At 46.9% G+C, this 13393-nt stretch overlaps 1 protein-coding gene across 1 annotated transcript in view; it reads right to left on the reverse strand.

Moving 5' to 3' along the window:
• SPTY2D1 (SPT2 chromatin protein domain containing 1) overlaps positions 1-13393 on the reverse strand; it is a 239443-nt gene that overhangs the window by 96607 nt on the left and 129443 nt on the right. The gene's annotated exons all lie outside the window — the stretch shown is intronic.

Raw genomic sequence — 13393 nt, forward strand, 5'->3', positions numbered from 1 at the left:
GTGTGCCTCCTTCTTTATGTATGTCATCATCCGGAGGTGGTGTATGTGGTGGAGAAGTTATAGGTAAGGGTGGTGTAGGCAGAGGAGGTGGGTTAGAAGGCAGTGAAGGCAGTGTAGGAGAAGGAGGCATAGGCGATGTTGCAGAGTCCTTCTTGTGTACAGGGACTGGAGCAGATGGTGTGTCCAGTTTTCGTTTTTTACATAGCACAGCTGTGACATATCCAGTTTTCGGGTTTATATAAATCTTTTTCTGCCTTGGATCGATGGGATCTGGGTGAAAAAGTTCTTGTTCCTCGGTAACGGTGTTCGGTGCCGATTTTTTCAGTTCCGAGCGAGGTTGTGGTTGATCCTTATAGGTTTTGGCCTTAGGAGGTGCATCAGAGTCCTTAGCCGTTTGTTTCGGTGCCGAGGATGTTAGTTCCGGAGCCGAAGCTGGATCTTTAGGCTTGGGAACCTTCAAAGCCGGCTTATCTTAGGGCCTTGGCGTTTTCGGGCCCGATTTGGAGGTGGAAGGCGTCGGAGCCGATTTCGGTGCCGAGTGTTCTTTTGGCTTTGGTGCCGAAGGTGGGACAATTACATGAGGTTTGCTCGGTCCCGAGCAACCGGAAGGCTTTTTCGGAGCCGAGCCCGGAGGCGGGGCTTCTGAATGATTTTTTCGGTCTCGACTGGGGCCAACAGGCGAAGTCTTGACCACTGCCTTTGGTTTGGGAGGGGTTGGGGCAGGGGCAGTAGTACTCACACGTTGCCCAGGAGTGATGAGGTCGTCTGAGTCTGATGATTGAGATCCTCAGAATCTTCCTCTGGGACATCGGGGCCTTCATCAAAGAGGTCCTCTGGTTCCGGAGCTGGTGTCTGTGCCATGATGTGTCGTCTAGCCCTCCGATCTCGAATAGTCTTTTTCGATCGAAAGGATGCACAGGCTGGACAGCTGGACTTGTCGTGGTCAGGTGACAGGCACAGGTTGCAGACTTTGTGATGGTCACTGTGCGGAAATTTTGCTCCACACTGGGGGCATTTTTTAAAAGGCGTCCTTTCCATGAGCCGTAGGCCTTATGGCATGGATAGGCCCAGCGGCCCGCGTCGATGTCCGGAATCGAACCGATAAAATAGATGTCGAAGATGAAAGTGATTCAATGGTTTTTCTGGAAGTTTTGCGCTTCGAACAGTTTGGAATTGAGATTTCCAACCGGAGCGGAAAAGTTGCATCCGAACCCAATGGCGGAAAAAAACAATCTAAGGATGGAGTTGATTCCCATGCGCACTATCGCCCAAAGGAGGAGTCACCTATCTCGTGACTACAAAGACTTCTTCCAAGACAACAACAACGTGCAAGCATCCGATCCCAACACCAGATGGCGGTCTACTATGCTAGTGTGTGATCTGCAGCTCATATGCCTCGACCAGCTAATTATTTACCTTGGTATGCTTCTTCCGGTCAATTCATGAACTTTTGGAATCTTACTAGTGCAACCTCTCTTCCTCCTCAGAAGGATGTGGCAGGGAAAAAATTGTGGAAAGAGATATGGACTGTTCCACATGGATGGGTGACACTGCTTTCAGTAAAAAGGAAGCAGAAAGCTGAAGCATCAATTTGTGAAAATAAATAGCTCCTATACGGAGTTTGCACTGACAGCGCCTGCAGTTCACTGACATGGCACGCAGAAATAATGGCAATGAGATATACAGTTATAACGGTTAACAGTTTCAGAAGACAACTGTGCACAAGGTCAAAAAGTGAGTAAATCAAAAATGTGAGTACCATGTTAAGGTCCTAATGTGGTATTAGTGGTATAATAAAGGTTGCAGATAAAACATTTCCAGGAGCCCTTTCAGGAAACCCATTACAACCGTCGCCGGACCGGGACTATATCTGGGGACGACGTCGTCCGAAGATGGCGCCTGGGGCAGCACCGAAGGGGTCGACGCCGGCAGAGGGGTCGTAAGGTCGACCGGCGACGACCGGGATCCAGACCTGGATCCCCTGCGGCATCAGGACCGAAGTCGACGACGGGGCCGGAGCCGCCGGCTCGCTAGCCCTCCCCGTCGAGCCTACGGGGCCCGGAAGGCGCACCGGCAAGCGGCGACGGTGGAGCCAGACTCCTCATGGCCACAAGGAAGTCTCTGATCTCCGCCGGAGTCGCATCAGACCCAGGGACCGGAGGGTATGGGGTCGGACACGATTCCTGCGGCTCCGACGGAGCCGCGCGGGTGGTGCCACCCAAACCCTCAGCCGAGTTGCGCGACCGGCAAGGGGAGTCAGAAGAGCGATGTCGCCTCTTCGACTTCTTGCTGCGCCTCGACTTAACGGAATGCGAGGACTTCGACCCCGACAAACGGTGATGGCTGCGGCTCCGCGACCGGTCCCTCGACCACCTCCTCGACCGGGTCGACTGCCGGATCTCGAGCAGCTTGCGGGACCGCTCCCGCCTAGCCTTCGAGGTCAAGGCCTGGCAGTCGAGGCACAACTCTGCATCATGGTCGGCCCCAAGGCAGTAGAGACACCGGCGGTGGTGATCCGTGACCGACAACAGGCGTCGCACGACTTGAATCCAGGCATCCCTACCGGCACCAGAGTAGAGTTCGACTCGCAATGGGAACCAAAAAGAGTTTAAAAAGTTTAGTCAAAAAGTGACTAAAAGGGTGTGCTCTTCCCGGATCAGCGCTTATTGGCGCGGAAAAAAGAAGAACTGACGTCAGCGCGCGAGGGCGGCGTCAAAGTACTCCGATGACGTCATCCCGGCGATCACGACGCAGACGATGGACGCGGAGCTGCAGACGACGCCTAGCGAAGCGCAAGGGTATTGCTGATGAAAAATCTTTCCGGATCCAGCCTGACGCCTGGGGATATTCTAAGGTAAGGAATCTAACTAACGTGTTTCTTTCAGATATTGATCTACAGGAGAAATTAGATACTTACCTGTAACTCCAGTTCTCCAATGCTACATACATATATTCACATGCTTGAATCATTCCTTGTCTTCAGGCTGGAACTCCGGGTACATTACAATAGCAGTTTACAGTGTTAAAATAGATAAAGGTCTGAAACAACATTATCTGTAACATCCACCTCATTTAAAAGAACCCAAACTTCAGCCAATGGGGTGAAATCTTAAGCTCTCCTATTCCCCATAGAAGCCACCATAGCTCAGATTTCAGTGTGAGAAGACTATATAAGGAATGAGCCTCTGACCGGGGAGGAGGGAGATTCCCATATGAATATATAAAAGTTACCAACATTAGAGAACTGATGCTACAGTTAAGTAATTCATTTCTTCTCCAACATTTGATCTTTTATATATTCACATGCTTGAATCAGTGTAGTGCGCATTTCATATTATAATACACAATAAAAGAGGGAACTAGGCTCACCTTTATCGAAACAGGTTTGTCAGGACTGCCTGTCCAACAGATGCATCAGCTTTCGTGCCCAAGTCAAGATAGTAATACTTCCTGAATGTTTTCCTGCTCTTCCAGGTGGCTGCACTGCAGAAGTCTTTTAAGGGCAAACCATTTAGATCGTTGCAGTTGATACCATGCTCCTAGGGAAAAAAGCCCTCACTCTTCAAAGGAGTGGACACGTAGCTTTGTCATGACAGAAGGTAATGCAGTCTGAGAGTCAATGAGCTTTCCCCTGCTTGGACAGTGGATGACCTCTTCGTGGGTTTCCAAAAGTCACAAACAGCTGGTCCGATGAGCGCATGTCCTGTCTTGTCTACATAGCACCCGAGGCATCTATGCAAGTGCAATTAATGCAAAAATCTTTCTGATGTCGGAGATAGATCTGGACAGAAAGATCGGAGAACGACAGCTGCATTTAAGTGAAAATCACTAGGAACCTTGGGTCTGAATCTAGGGTTGGTTCTCAAGACTACTTTGTCCTTTGTGAATTTGAGAAAAGTTCCTTAATGGTAAACGCTTGAACCTCTCCCACTCTCTTTGCCGATATCACAGCCAGGAGAAGAGTTGTTTTCCTTGGAGACGAATTCAGACGCGCCTAATGTATTGGCTCAAAAGAAGGTCGGGTAGCATCAACTGACTGAGGACAGTATTAAATTCCCATGGTATTGGAGAATATCAAAGAAGTGGGAATGCTGTGAAAAGCCCTTTCATTAATAGCATTATTATCCTGAGAAAACAGAGTAGATGACACTGGCTAAGTCCTCTTGAATCTTGAAATTGAAGGCAGAAGTCTGAATAAAGAATAGTTAAGCCCACTTTTGACAAGACCCAACATATACAGGAGAATGTAATGAGTTCTTATTCATCTGTCCACCATACATAGAAATGCATCCACTTGTCATTGTAGGTCCTTGTAGTTGCTGTAGCACAAGCCAATAACTGAATATTTTAAAAGTTTTGTAGATCCAAATGGCCAAACTTTAAGTGATCAGGTACCATGCTGTCAAGTTCAGTGATTTGTGACCTGTTGCAGAATGTCTCCGTTGGGTCTAGAGAGGGTCTTGTGTGCACTTTCAAAGGAATGGCTGGATGTGCTGAGAGTTGAAGGAGATTACTGTACAAGTATTGGCATGACTGCACTGGAGCAATGAGTATAAAAGAGCAATGATCAATCTAAGCCTTCCTCAAACCCTCAGGATCGGAGGAAATGGAGGAAAAGTGTAAGCAAAGATCTTGGACTACCTGATTGGGCATTGCCCATCATCCCTGAATGCCAAAATCCGCTTCCGAAGTACCGGCATTTGCTGCTGAGCGCTCATGGGACAAACCCTGTGATTGAATATGCAAACCAACTGGTTCTGGTCTAGTTCCAACTCATGACAATCTGAAAGTTGCTGACCAAGCACATCCACCTGTTTTGGCAGCTTTGTAGCTTCTCCACAGCAATGTCGATCTAATGGGAAATTATCCAGTTTCACAGCGTTGAGCCTCTTCTGAGACAAGCTGGGCCATGTTGCTGCTTGCTTGGCTATGTAGAACATAGGCGTTTTGCTGTCTGTCTGACTAGGGTTTGTTAACCTGCTAATCTGGGTTGGAACACTTGCAAACCTACACATATGGCGAGGAGTTTCAACACATTGATGTGAAGCATCTTCTCTGCATCTGATCAGAGGTCTCTGGTTGAGAGTTCTTGCAGGTGAGCGGTCATCCGTGCATGGAGGAATCCATTGTGTGTACAATCCTCTCTCTATAGGCACAATATAAAGTCCTGCATTTAGATTTGATGGGAGCCTCCACCACAGCAATGCATTCTTGAATCACCTTGTGACAAGGACTGTATCTTTACATGGGACGCTTTAATTTCAAGTCAGGTCTTGCTGGGCAAGTCACATGAGGAGCCTGCAAAACGAAACAAGGCCTATACATGATGCCGTCAGGCCCAACAGGGACATGTATTGTCTCACTGTGACTGATTGTTTTGTAGAAAGACTGTCTCAGTTGCACCTTTCTCACCCTTTCCGCAGATGGAAAAGCCTTTCCCAACAGTGTGTCAACTAATGCACCCAGGAACTGGATTTTTGTCTGGGGTTCTAAGGATTACATCTCTCTGTTAAACATGAGAATCAAGCTTCAGAAGAGACTGATGAAGGCCCCCATAAAAGCTTTGCCTCTTCCCACAAAGGTGCTTTGACAAGCCCATCGTCCAGCATGGGAAAACTTGGTGATGACCTAGTCTGAGAAAGGCAGCTACCGGAGAGATATTTGCAAATATTAGAGGTGCTGATGTGAGTGTGAAATGAAGTGCCTTGAACTGGTAGTGTTATCCTGCTACCAAGAATCCGGGATAGTTTGTGTTTTTGGTGAATGGGTATGGGGAAGTAAGAATCGCCAAGATCCAAGGAGTTCATAAAATCTCCTTTCTGCATCATCAAGAGGGTTTCTTGTTGAATAATCATCTGAAAAGACAGTTTCTTTAAAATTGTGTTCAGCTGCCTGGGATTCAGGATTGGTCCCTACTGGTCCATTTTCTTTCTGATTAGGAAGAACCTGGAACAAAATCCATTGTTTCTTCATGGGGCAATCTCTATAGACCCATGAGGGGGAGCAAGAGAATTTCTCATTTAAGTTCCTCAAATGGCGAGGTTTAGTGGATATACAAGGGGGTCTCTGAAAGAACTTCAACGATGACATGAAAGAACAATTTGCCTCACCGATTTGTCTGAGGTTATAGATTACTAAGCTGGAGCAAAAAGGGGAAATTCTCCCCCCAAATTCTAAGTACAAGATGGCACAGAGGGCAAGGGCAGAGAGTCAAGCTCTCTTCTGATTGTCACTGGTGCGTGATTGAGGGGAACTTCTCTTCCTTCCTGAAGATTTCATTACAAGACCGGAGGCTACAATTATGCAATAACTTTTATTGCTGCCCCAACATGCAGCCCTTTAAAGAGCATGCATTACATCACAAGTAAAACATTCGATAGAACTTTAGAAAATAACATAGTAACAGTGTAACTAGGTACCATCCTCTTTTATTGGCTGCTCCTCTCAGTTAAATACACTCTAACTTGTAGCTCCAATGCTGATATAATATTATTTGATTAACCTTTATTTCTTTCAGGTTTGCACGGTAAGTGCTTTATTTCCTTATTGGGTGGTGACCCCTCCAAATTTTAGTCTGGTTTCTATTCAATTCATGTTTTAAATTAAACGTATTTGGCGCTTTCTAGTTCAGTATATTTAAAAAAAATATATGAATAAGTAGATTATTTGTTCATGTATTTCTGTCATATGTTGACGCTTTTGTGTTTTTCATAATATGACATGCGCTACACGCTTTGAGTTTTTAACAAAGATGTTCTTTCTGCCCTTTTTAGGTCTCGCCTGGCTATCGCGTAAGCGATCACTCAGCGAGACTTATGTAGGGGCTTCAGAAAATGCTCCCAAAGGCTTCCCTGGCGGATCGGGTGGCGGTTATGTGCACAACCACGCGCATTCCATTTGCCACCAGCTACTTCCTGCGCGTGCGCCGCCTCACGCATTCAGAGAGATTTAGTAAGGGGCACAAGACCTTAGGAATGCAGTTTATGGCCAGTGCATGTGAGGCATTCAAGCGCGAAGCTGGCATCTGGCATCGGACTTGAAAGCAGCAGACTGCTTTCGCCAGCGCGCGCTCGGCCTCACTTCCTGCATCACCTCTTACAACAATTAACTTTCGTTATAACTCACACCCCATATGCTCGTTCCCTCCCACCCTTCCTTTGATGTCCGCTTTTCTTGTTGTTTACAAACCACGCCACACACTGCTGCACGCCACACACTACCGCACGCCACACACTGCCGCATTACACACTGCCGCATTACACACTGCCGCATTACACACTGCTGCACGCCACACACTGCTGCACGCCACACACTGCTGCACGCCACACACTGCTGCACGCCACACACTGCTGCACGCCACTGCACGCCACACACTGCCGCATTACACACTGCTGCATTACACACACTGCTGCACGCCACACACTGCTGCACGCCACACACTGCTGCACGCCACACACTGCTGCACGCCACACACTGCTGCACGCCACACACTGCTGCACGCCACACACTGCTGCACGCCACACACTGCTGCACGCCACACACTGCTGCACGAAACACACTGCTGCACGAAACACTGCTGCACGCCACACACTTTTGTACCACTTTGTTTGCCATAAGTTGGCAGGGTATGCTCAGACGTTGAGTCCCTTGCTCACTTTGCCACTGGATTCAAGCAAGCCTGGCTGAAGACGGCTGAAATGCCAGAAACCGGTCCTAGGAAGCTTGTTTCCGGTCCAGGGAAGGCATGGCTTGGCAGTTCGGGCTGGACTGTTCCCATGAAGCACAGGGTCAGACTGATTTGCATATGGCCATGTCTGAACTGGGGTGGCAGAGTGGGCTAAAGAACGGTGATGGATCAAACCCAGATCTGTTGACTGGGTGTGAGTGTTTGATTGGTTCTGATGCTCCGTCCATCACCAACCCCTTTTGTAACACACTGCTGCACGGCACACACTGCTGCACGCCGCACACTGCTGCACGCCGCTGCACGCCACAGTGCTGCACGCCACACACTGCTGCACGCCACAACAGGGGTGGAAATGTTTAAACCTAAACAGATCACTCACCCAAGGGGGTCAGACTGGTGGCCCATGGGTCACATTTCAAAATTTATTAAACACTGGATTCGCAGTTCCCTTGAGAAGGAAACGCAAAATATTTTGAGGGCAGAATGCCCTAGACCCTTCCTAGATAATAAAGCAGGGATAAAACCAAATTTGGATTCCGAATTGATGACCTTCTTCTTTAAAACTGGTAAAGACCCAAGAAAAGGCTCAGAGCTTTGCCTCAAACAATGCCAGGACAAGGTCTCAGATGTTTAGGGACCCCTTGTAAGAATTCTAGATCTGGTAGAAGCTTCATAAAGGGCACACATGTAATTGTCGACCTACTTCGTGGTTGGAGTCAACACGCCCTATGTCTTTTGGGCAACGCTAATGCTGGCCTTTCGGCTGAGCGTAGAAGAGCCATACTTATGAGGATTAATCCTAAACGCTCGGACCTGGCCAACAAAGATCCTAAGGGTGACTCTAATGGTTTACTCTTTGGAGAAAACTTTATCAAAACCCTGGGAAAGTATGTATCAACTTTCTAGGCCTTCAGCAGGGCTCAATCTAACATGAGGCGTATGTTTGGAGGTAGAGTTTTTGGAAGGGTTGGCAGGACAAGACTGGCTGTCAGCCATGGACAACAAAGGTCCCATTTTTACCAGAATAACCCAAGAGGTGAGGTTCGGAAGACAATGCCATGGGAATAATACCTTCTTCCTCCAAAGAGGCCGAGGTACACAATCCCGTGGCGGCAGAGGCAGATTCCAAGGAGGTTGAAACCAAGGTAAGAGTTCCAATCCCTTTTGGTTCTTCCCCTTTAAAGATTACGCCTATTCAGCGTCTAATAACAAACAACCCATGGATACTCAATACTGTAAGAGGTTTCAAGATCTATTTTACGCACACACCACATCAAAAGCACCCACCCAGAGAGTTGATCTTAGACCAAGAACAGTCAAACTTAGTAGAACTAGAAGTGATCCAAATGCTACAGAAGGGTGCCATTCGCAAAGTCCTAAACTCAAACGAAGGTTTCATGAGTACGATCTTTTTTAGTAGAGAAAAAAGACATGGGCTGGCGGCCAGTAATAAACCTAAAACAGCTAAATACATTCCAAGTATACAGACACATCAAGATGGAGGGTATCCATCTTTTGAGGGACACTTTACGGAAAATGACTGGCTTGTGAAATTGGATCTCAAGGATGCTTATTTCACAATCCCGATGGACTACAACTCACAAAAATATTTAGATTCTCATGGAAGGGAATAATTTATCAATTCTGCTGTCTTCCCTTTGGCCTCTCGTCAGCTCCTTGGTGTTTCACCAAAGTTCTAAGACCTGTAGTAGCCTTTCTAAGAAAAAGGGGTGTTCGGATTCTAATTTATCTAGACGATATGTTGATAATGTCACAGAGTCAGAAAAAATTGCTAATACATATGAAGTGGACAACAGACCTCTTAGAGGGACTAGGATTCATTGTCAACACAGAAAAGTCAGAAACCACTCCTACTCAGAATCTAGAGTTTCCAGGTGAATACCATCACAAGCCAATTACAATTACCCTTGAAAAAAAATGGGCCAAAATACAGAAGGAAGTGCTTATGTCCTTTCAAAAGATACTCTGAGCCGAAGATCCTTAGCAAGAGTGGTTGGCCTTCTGTCCTCTTCTATCCAGGCTGTTTCACCAGGTCCTTTACACTACAGAGCCCTACAGAGACTAAACTATTTGGGTTTAAGGAAGGGACTATGGTACTCAGACAAGGTTCCCTTGTCTCAAGAAGCACGAGAGGATCTCCTGTGGCGGTGGAACAATCTGGACAGTTTGAATGGGAAGGCAATCTTCAGGAATGTTACAGATTACATAGTGGAATCAGACGCAAGCAATTTAGGTTGGGGTGCGAGATTAGGTATGACAGAGACCGGAGGGAAATGGTCACAAGAGGAACGTCTAGTTCACATAAATTGTCTAAAGATGATGGCTGGCTTGAACGCACTGATGAGTTTCAAGTCATCCATAAAGAACAGCGTAGTACTCTTGAGACAGGACAACTTTACAGCTGTGTACCATATCAATCGCCTAGGGGGTGCAAGGTCCAAAACACTCGCAGACATGGGCAAGGAAATTTGGTATTTTTTCTGGACCCAAACTTTTTTTCATTATAAGCAGAATTCATTCCTGGTCACCAGAACATAAGAGCAGATTGGAACTCAAGGTTTCTAAGGGATTCAAGCAACTGGAAACGGAACCCAAAAGTCTTTCAAAACATTCAGAACCTTTGGGGCCCCATTCAAGTGATCTGTTTGCCAGCAGAATAAAGTATCAAGTTGAAAACTCCTTCTGCAGCTGGAGACCAGATGCCAAAGCTATGGGAGTAGATGCTCTACTTCAAACCTGGGACATGAGGAACTGTTATGCTTTTCCATCCTTCAATACAGAGGGTATTGCTGAAAATACGGAGAGAGAAATACAAGATAATTTTGGTAACTCCCTTTTGGGATACACAGGTATGGTTTCCCGGGGTTCTGGAACTAGCAATAGACTTCCCACGTTTAATTCCAGGAAATTTAGGGCCACATGCATCAAAAGAAAAAAGTCTTGAGCCTCCGAAGAAGTCGACTCTTGGTTATGTCTCATCTTCTTCCCCTTCGCCTGTCCCGTAGTACAGGTCCTCTTCCTGTTCCTCTCCAGTTTCAGGTGTGTTTGGCGCTTCGAATTCCTTGACGCCCTTTCCTGTTCCGGGTGTAGTCTTCGACGGTATGCTGTAGGATTTTAGCTTTTCGTCGAAGTCTTTCTTGCGTTGCAAGAGGTTAGCCATTTCGGCCTCGAGCCTCTTCCTTTTCTTCTCCATCTCTGCCGAGTGATCGGCTTCGAAGGCCTCTACCTTCCTCTTCGCGGTTATCAACGTCGAAGTCGAAACCTGTCTCTGCCCTTCTCCTTTCGACGTCGAGGCCTCTTTTTCGTGGCTGCTCTTCGGCGCCTTTCCCTTGTATTGGGACTTCGCCGTCTGGTGGTCCTTCTCAGAGGATCCGACGAACTGTTTGTCCCTGGATGCCGTGGTCGACGTAGAGTGCTTTGACGGCCCTGCACCTTTCGAGGACTTTGGCTCGCCTTTGCGAGTCTCAGTGGAGGGTTTAGTGTTCGACGACTCTTACCTCCTTGGATGTTTTCTTCTCGACCACGACGTCTTCTGGTCCTTCTGCTACGTTATCTTCCTCTCCGGTGGAGAGTCCCAAGTCTCGTAGCGATGGGGGCGTCCCCTCCCCCTGCATGTTGTAGTTTGCTCTTCTCTGTTTCTCCCTTACTCTGAGAGTCTTCGGGGTGAACGCTGCACAGGCGTTGCAGTCCTCGCTTCGATGGTCGAGCGGCAGGCAGAGATTGCAAACCGGATGCTGGTCCTTCTGCGCGTACTTGTGGTGGCAGTTTGCGCAGAGTTTGAACGGAGTCTTGTCCATCACCGCGCCCAGGGAGCCCCCTGTATGCGCATTCTCCTTCGAAAAACGTCAAATTCTTCGAAGTTCTCTGAACTGTAGTCGGGTTTCTTCTTACTCGGTCTCCGGTGTCTTCTCCGGTGATTTATTCTGATCTTTCGTCGATTCTTCTCTCCAGAGTTCTTGGAGCTCCTTCCTGTTGATCCAGACCCAACGGCGGAAAAAAGAATCTGAAGATGGCGACCAAAGGTGGGAGCTTCCGGAGGAAGCGCGTCGACGACACGAAGGACACCAAATGTGGTATGTCGACACCCACCTGGGCCACGAAAAAAAAAGAGAAGAAATACTACAATTCCGGACCCAACCTCTAGATGGCGGAATAATGCAGAGCACAGTGAATCCAGAAAGATTCACGCTGCAAAAACTGCTACACACTGCATGCGCATCTCCCTCAGACCTTTAAACAGGTAGAAGTCTGATTTGCAAAATGGGCAGTGGATGAGGAATACCGGAAGCGTATAGAGCAACAAGACAAAAATGCAGGAAAGACCTGGACCTGATGACAGATTGATTGACGGAGTCCCCAGGGGCCGAGTACTCCCAACATATGGTAACCAACAGGGGAGGGGCCGAGTGGAGAATGGCCTCGACTGATGAATCCATGTGCAAGGCACACCCCCAAGATGGGGATGTGGAGGGGAATGAAGAAAGAGGTAGGAAATGGTTGTCTGACAAGCGCCATCTGTGCATGGGGATTGAACTGGATGGTGAAGGCCTGCCGTGGCAGAATTCACAGAAGGGTGTGGTGCCCAAACTGTCAGAGTTGTATTGCCTTATACATTTGTTATATGATCTAGGCATTGGAGGCTCTGTACCACGCTTATCAAGCTATATCATTCTCGATTGCTACGCTGAGCTGTTGCAGTTATGTTATAATATTATGTTGTTTTAACTACAAAAGCTGCGAAAGTTTAAAAAAACTACAAAAGGATGTTTAGATAATAAAAAAACAGGGAGCTGCAGTCTTGAAAATCGGAGCAGTTAAAGACAGGGAACTATACACCAAAATACTTAAATAGCGCACAGATGAGACCGGGACAGGCAGTGAGCCAAAGCTCGCTTGCCCACCATGCAGAGGATCAGACAGAGGGTGGTCTGTCTAATATCAGTAACTCTGTTTTGTCACTGTTAAGCTTCAAGGAGTTTTGTCTCAACCACAAGGTAACTGATGACATTCAAGATGAAAATTAAGTGGGGACCTCTTCAAGGTTAAAAGATACTATAAACTGAGTGTTGACTGTATATGTCCATATGGCAGTGGTGAAAAACAAAAGGACTGAATAAGTTGATATGCAGATTAAAAAGATGCATAGGATATCTTTTCCATCTCTTGTTAGTAAATGTTCCTTGCTTGTACTCAGATATTTACTCTTTTATGCAAGCGGACCATCAACCCACCGTCATACTGAAATGAAAGGACTTTCCCTGAAGTGTATCAATCAGGATACCTTCTGCTAGATTACTTTCAATAGAATGAGACAAAAACTAAGATAAGGGGTACTGGCACCAGTATCTTTAGTGGAATGAAAGGCTTCAGTGATCTTACTAGGCTTTTTAAATAGGCTGTGCTTCTGGAACAAAGAATACAAAGAAATGAGAGGATGATAAGTTTTACATCTCAGTGAGGGGATGAAAGAAAGCTATAGCTGCATGTGTTTTCATAGTGAAGTGTTCAACTTTCTGCAGAGAAAAATGAAATGCCTGCAGAGTACACAAAAACAAATTTTCTTTTTGCCACTTACAGATATTGTTCGCCTGGCAAGCAACTATGACGGAGTAGGATACCATTCTGTTGACTGCTAGCTCAAGCAATGCTACCTGCCTCAAATGTTGTACTCGAGGACCAATTTAA

Source organism: Triturus cristatus, chromosome 3_2 (assembly GCF_964204655.1).
Source record: "Triturus cristatus chromosome 3_2, aTriCri1.1, whole genome shotgun sequence".
Taxonomy (NCBI): Eukaryota; Metazoa; Chordata; class Amphibia; order Caudata; family Salamandridae; genus Triturus; species Triturus cristatus.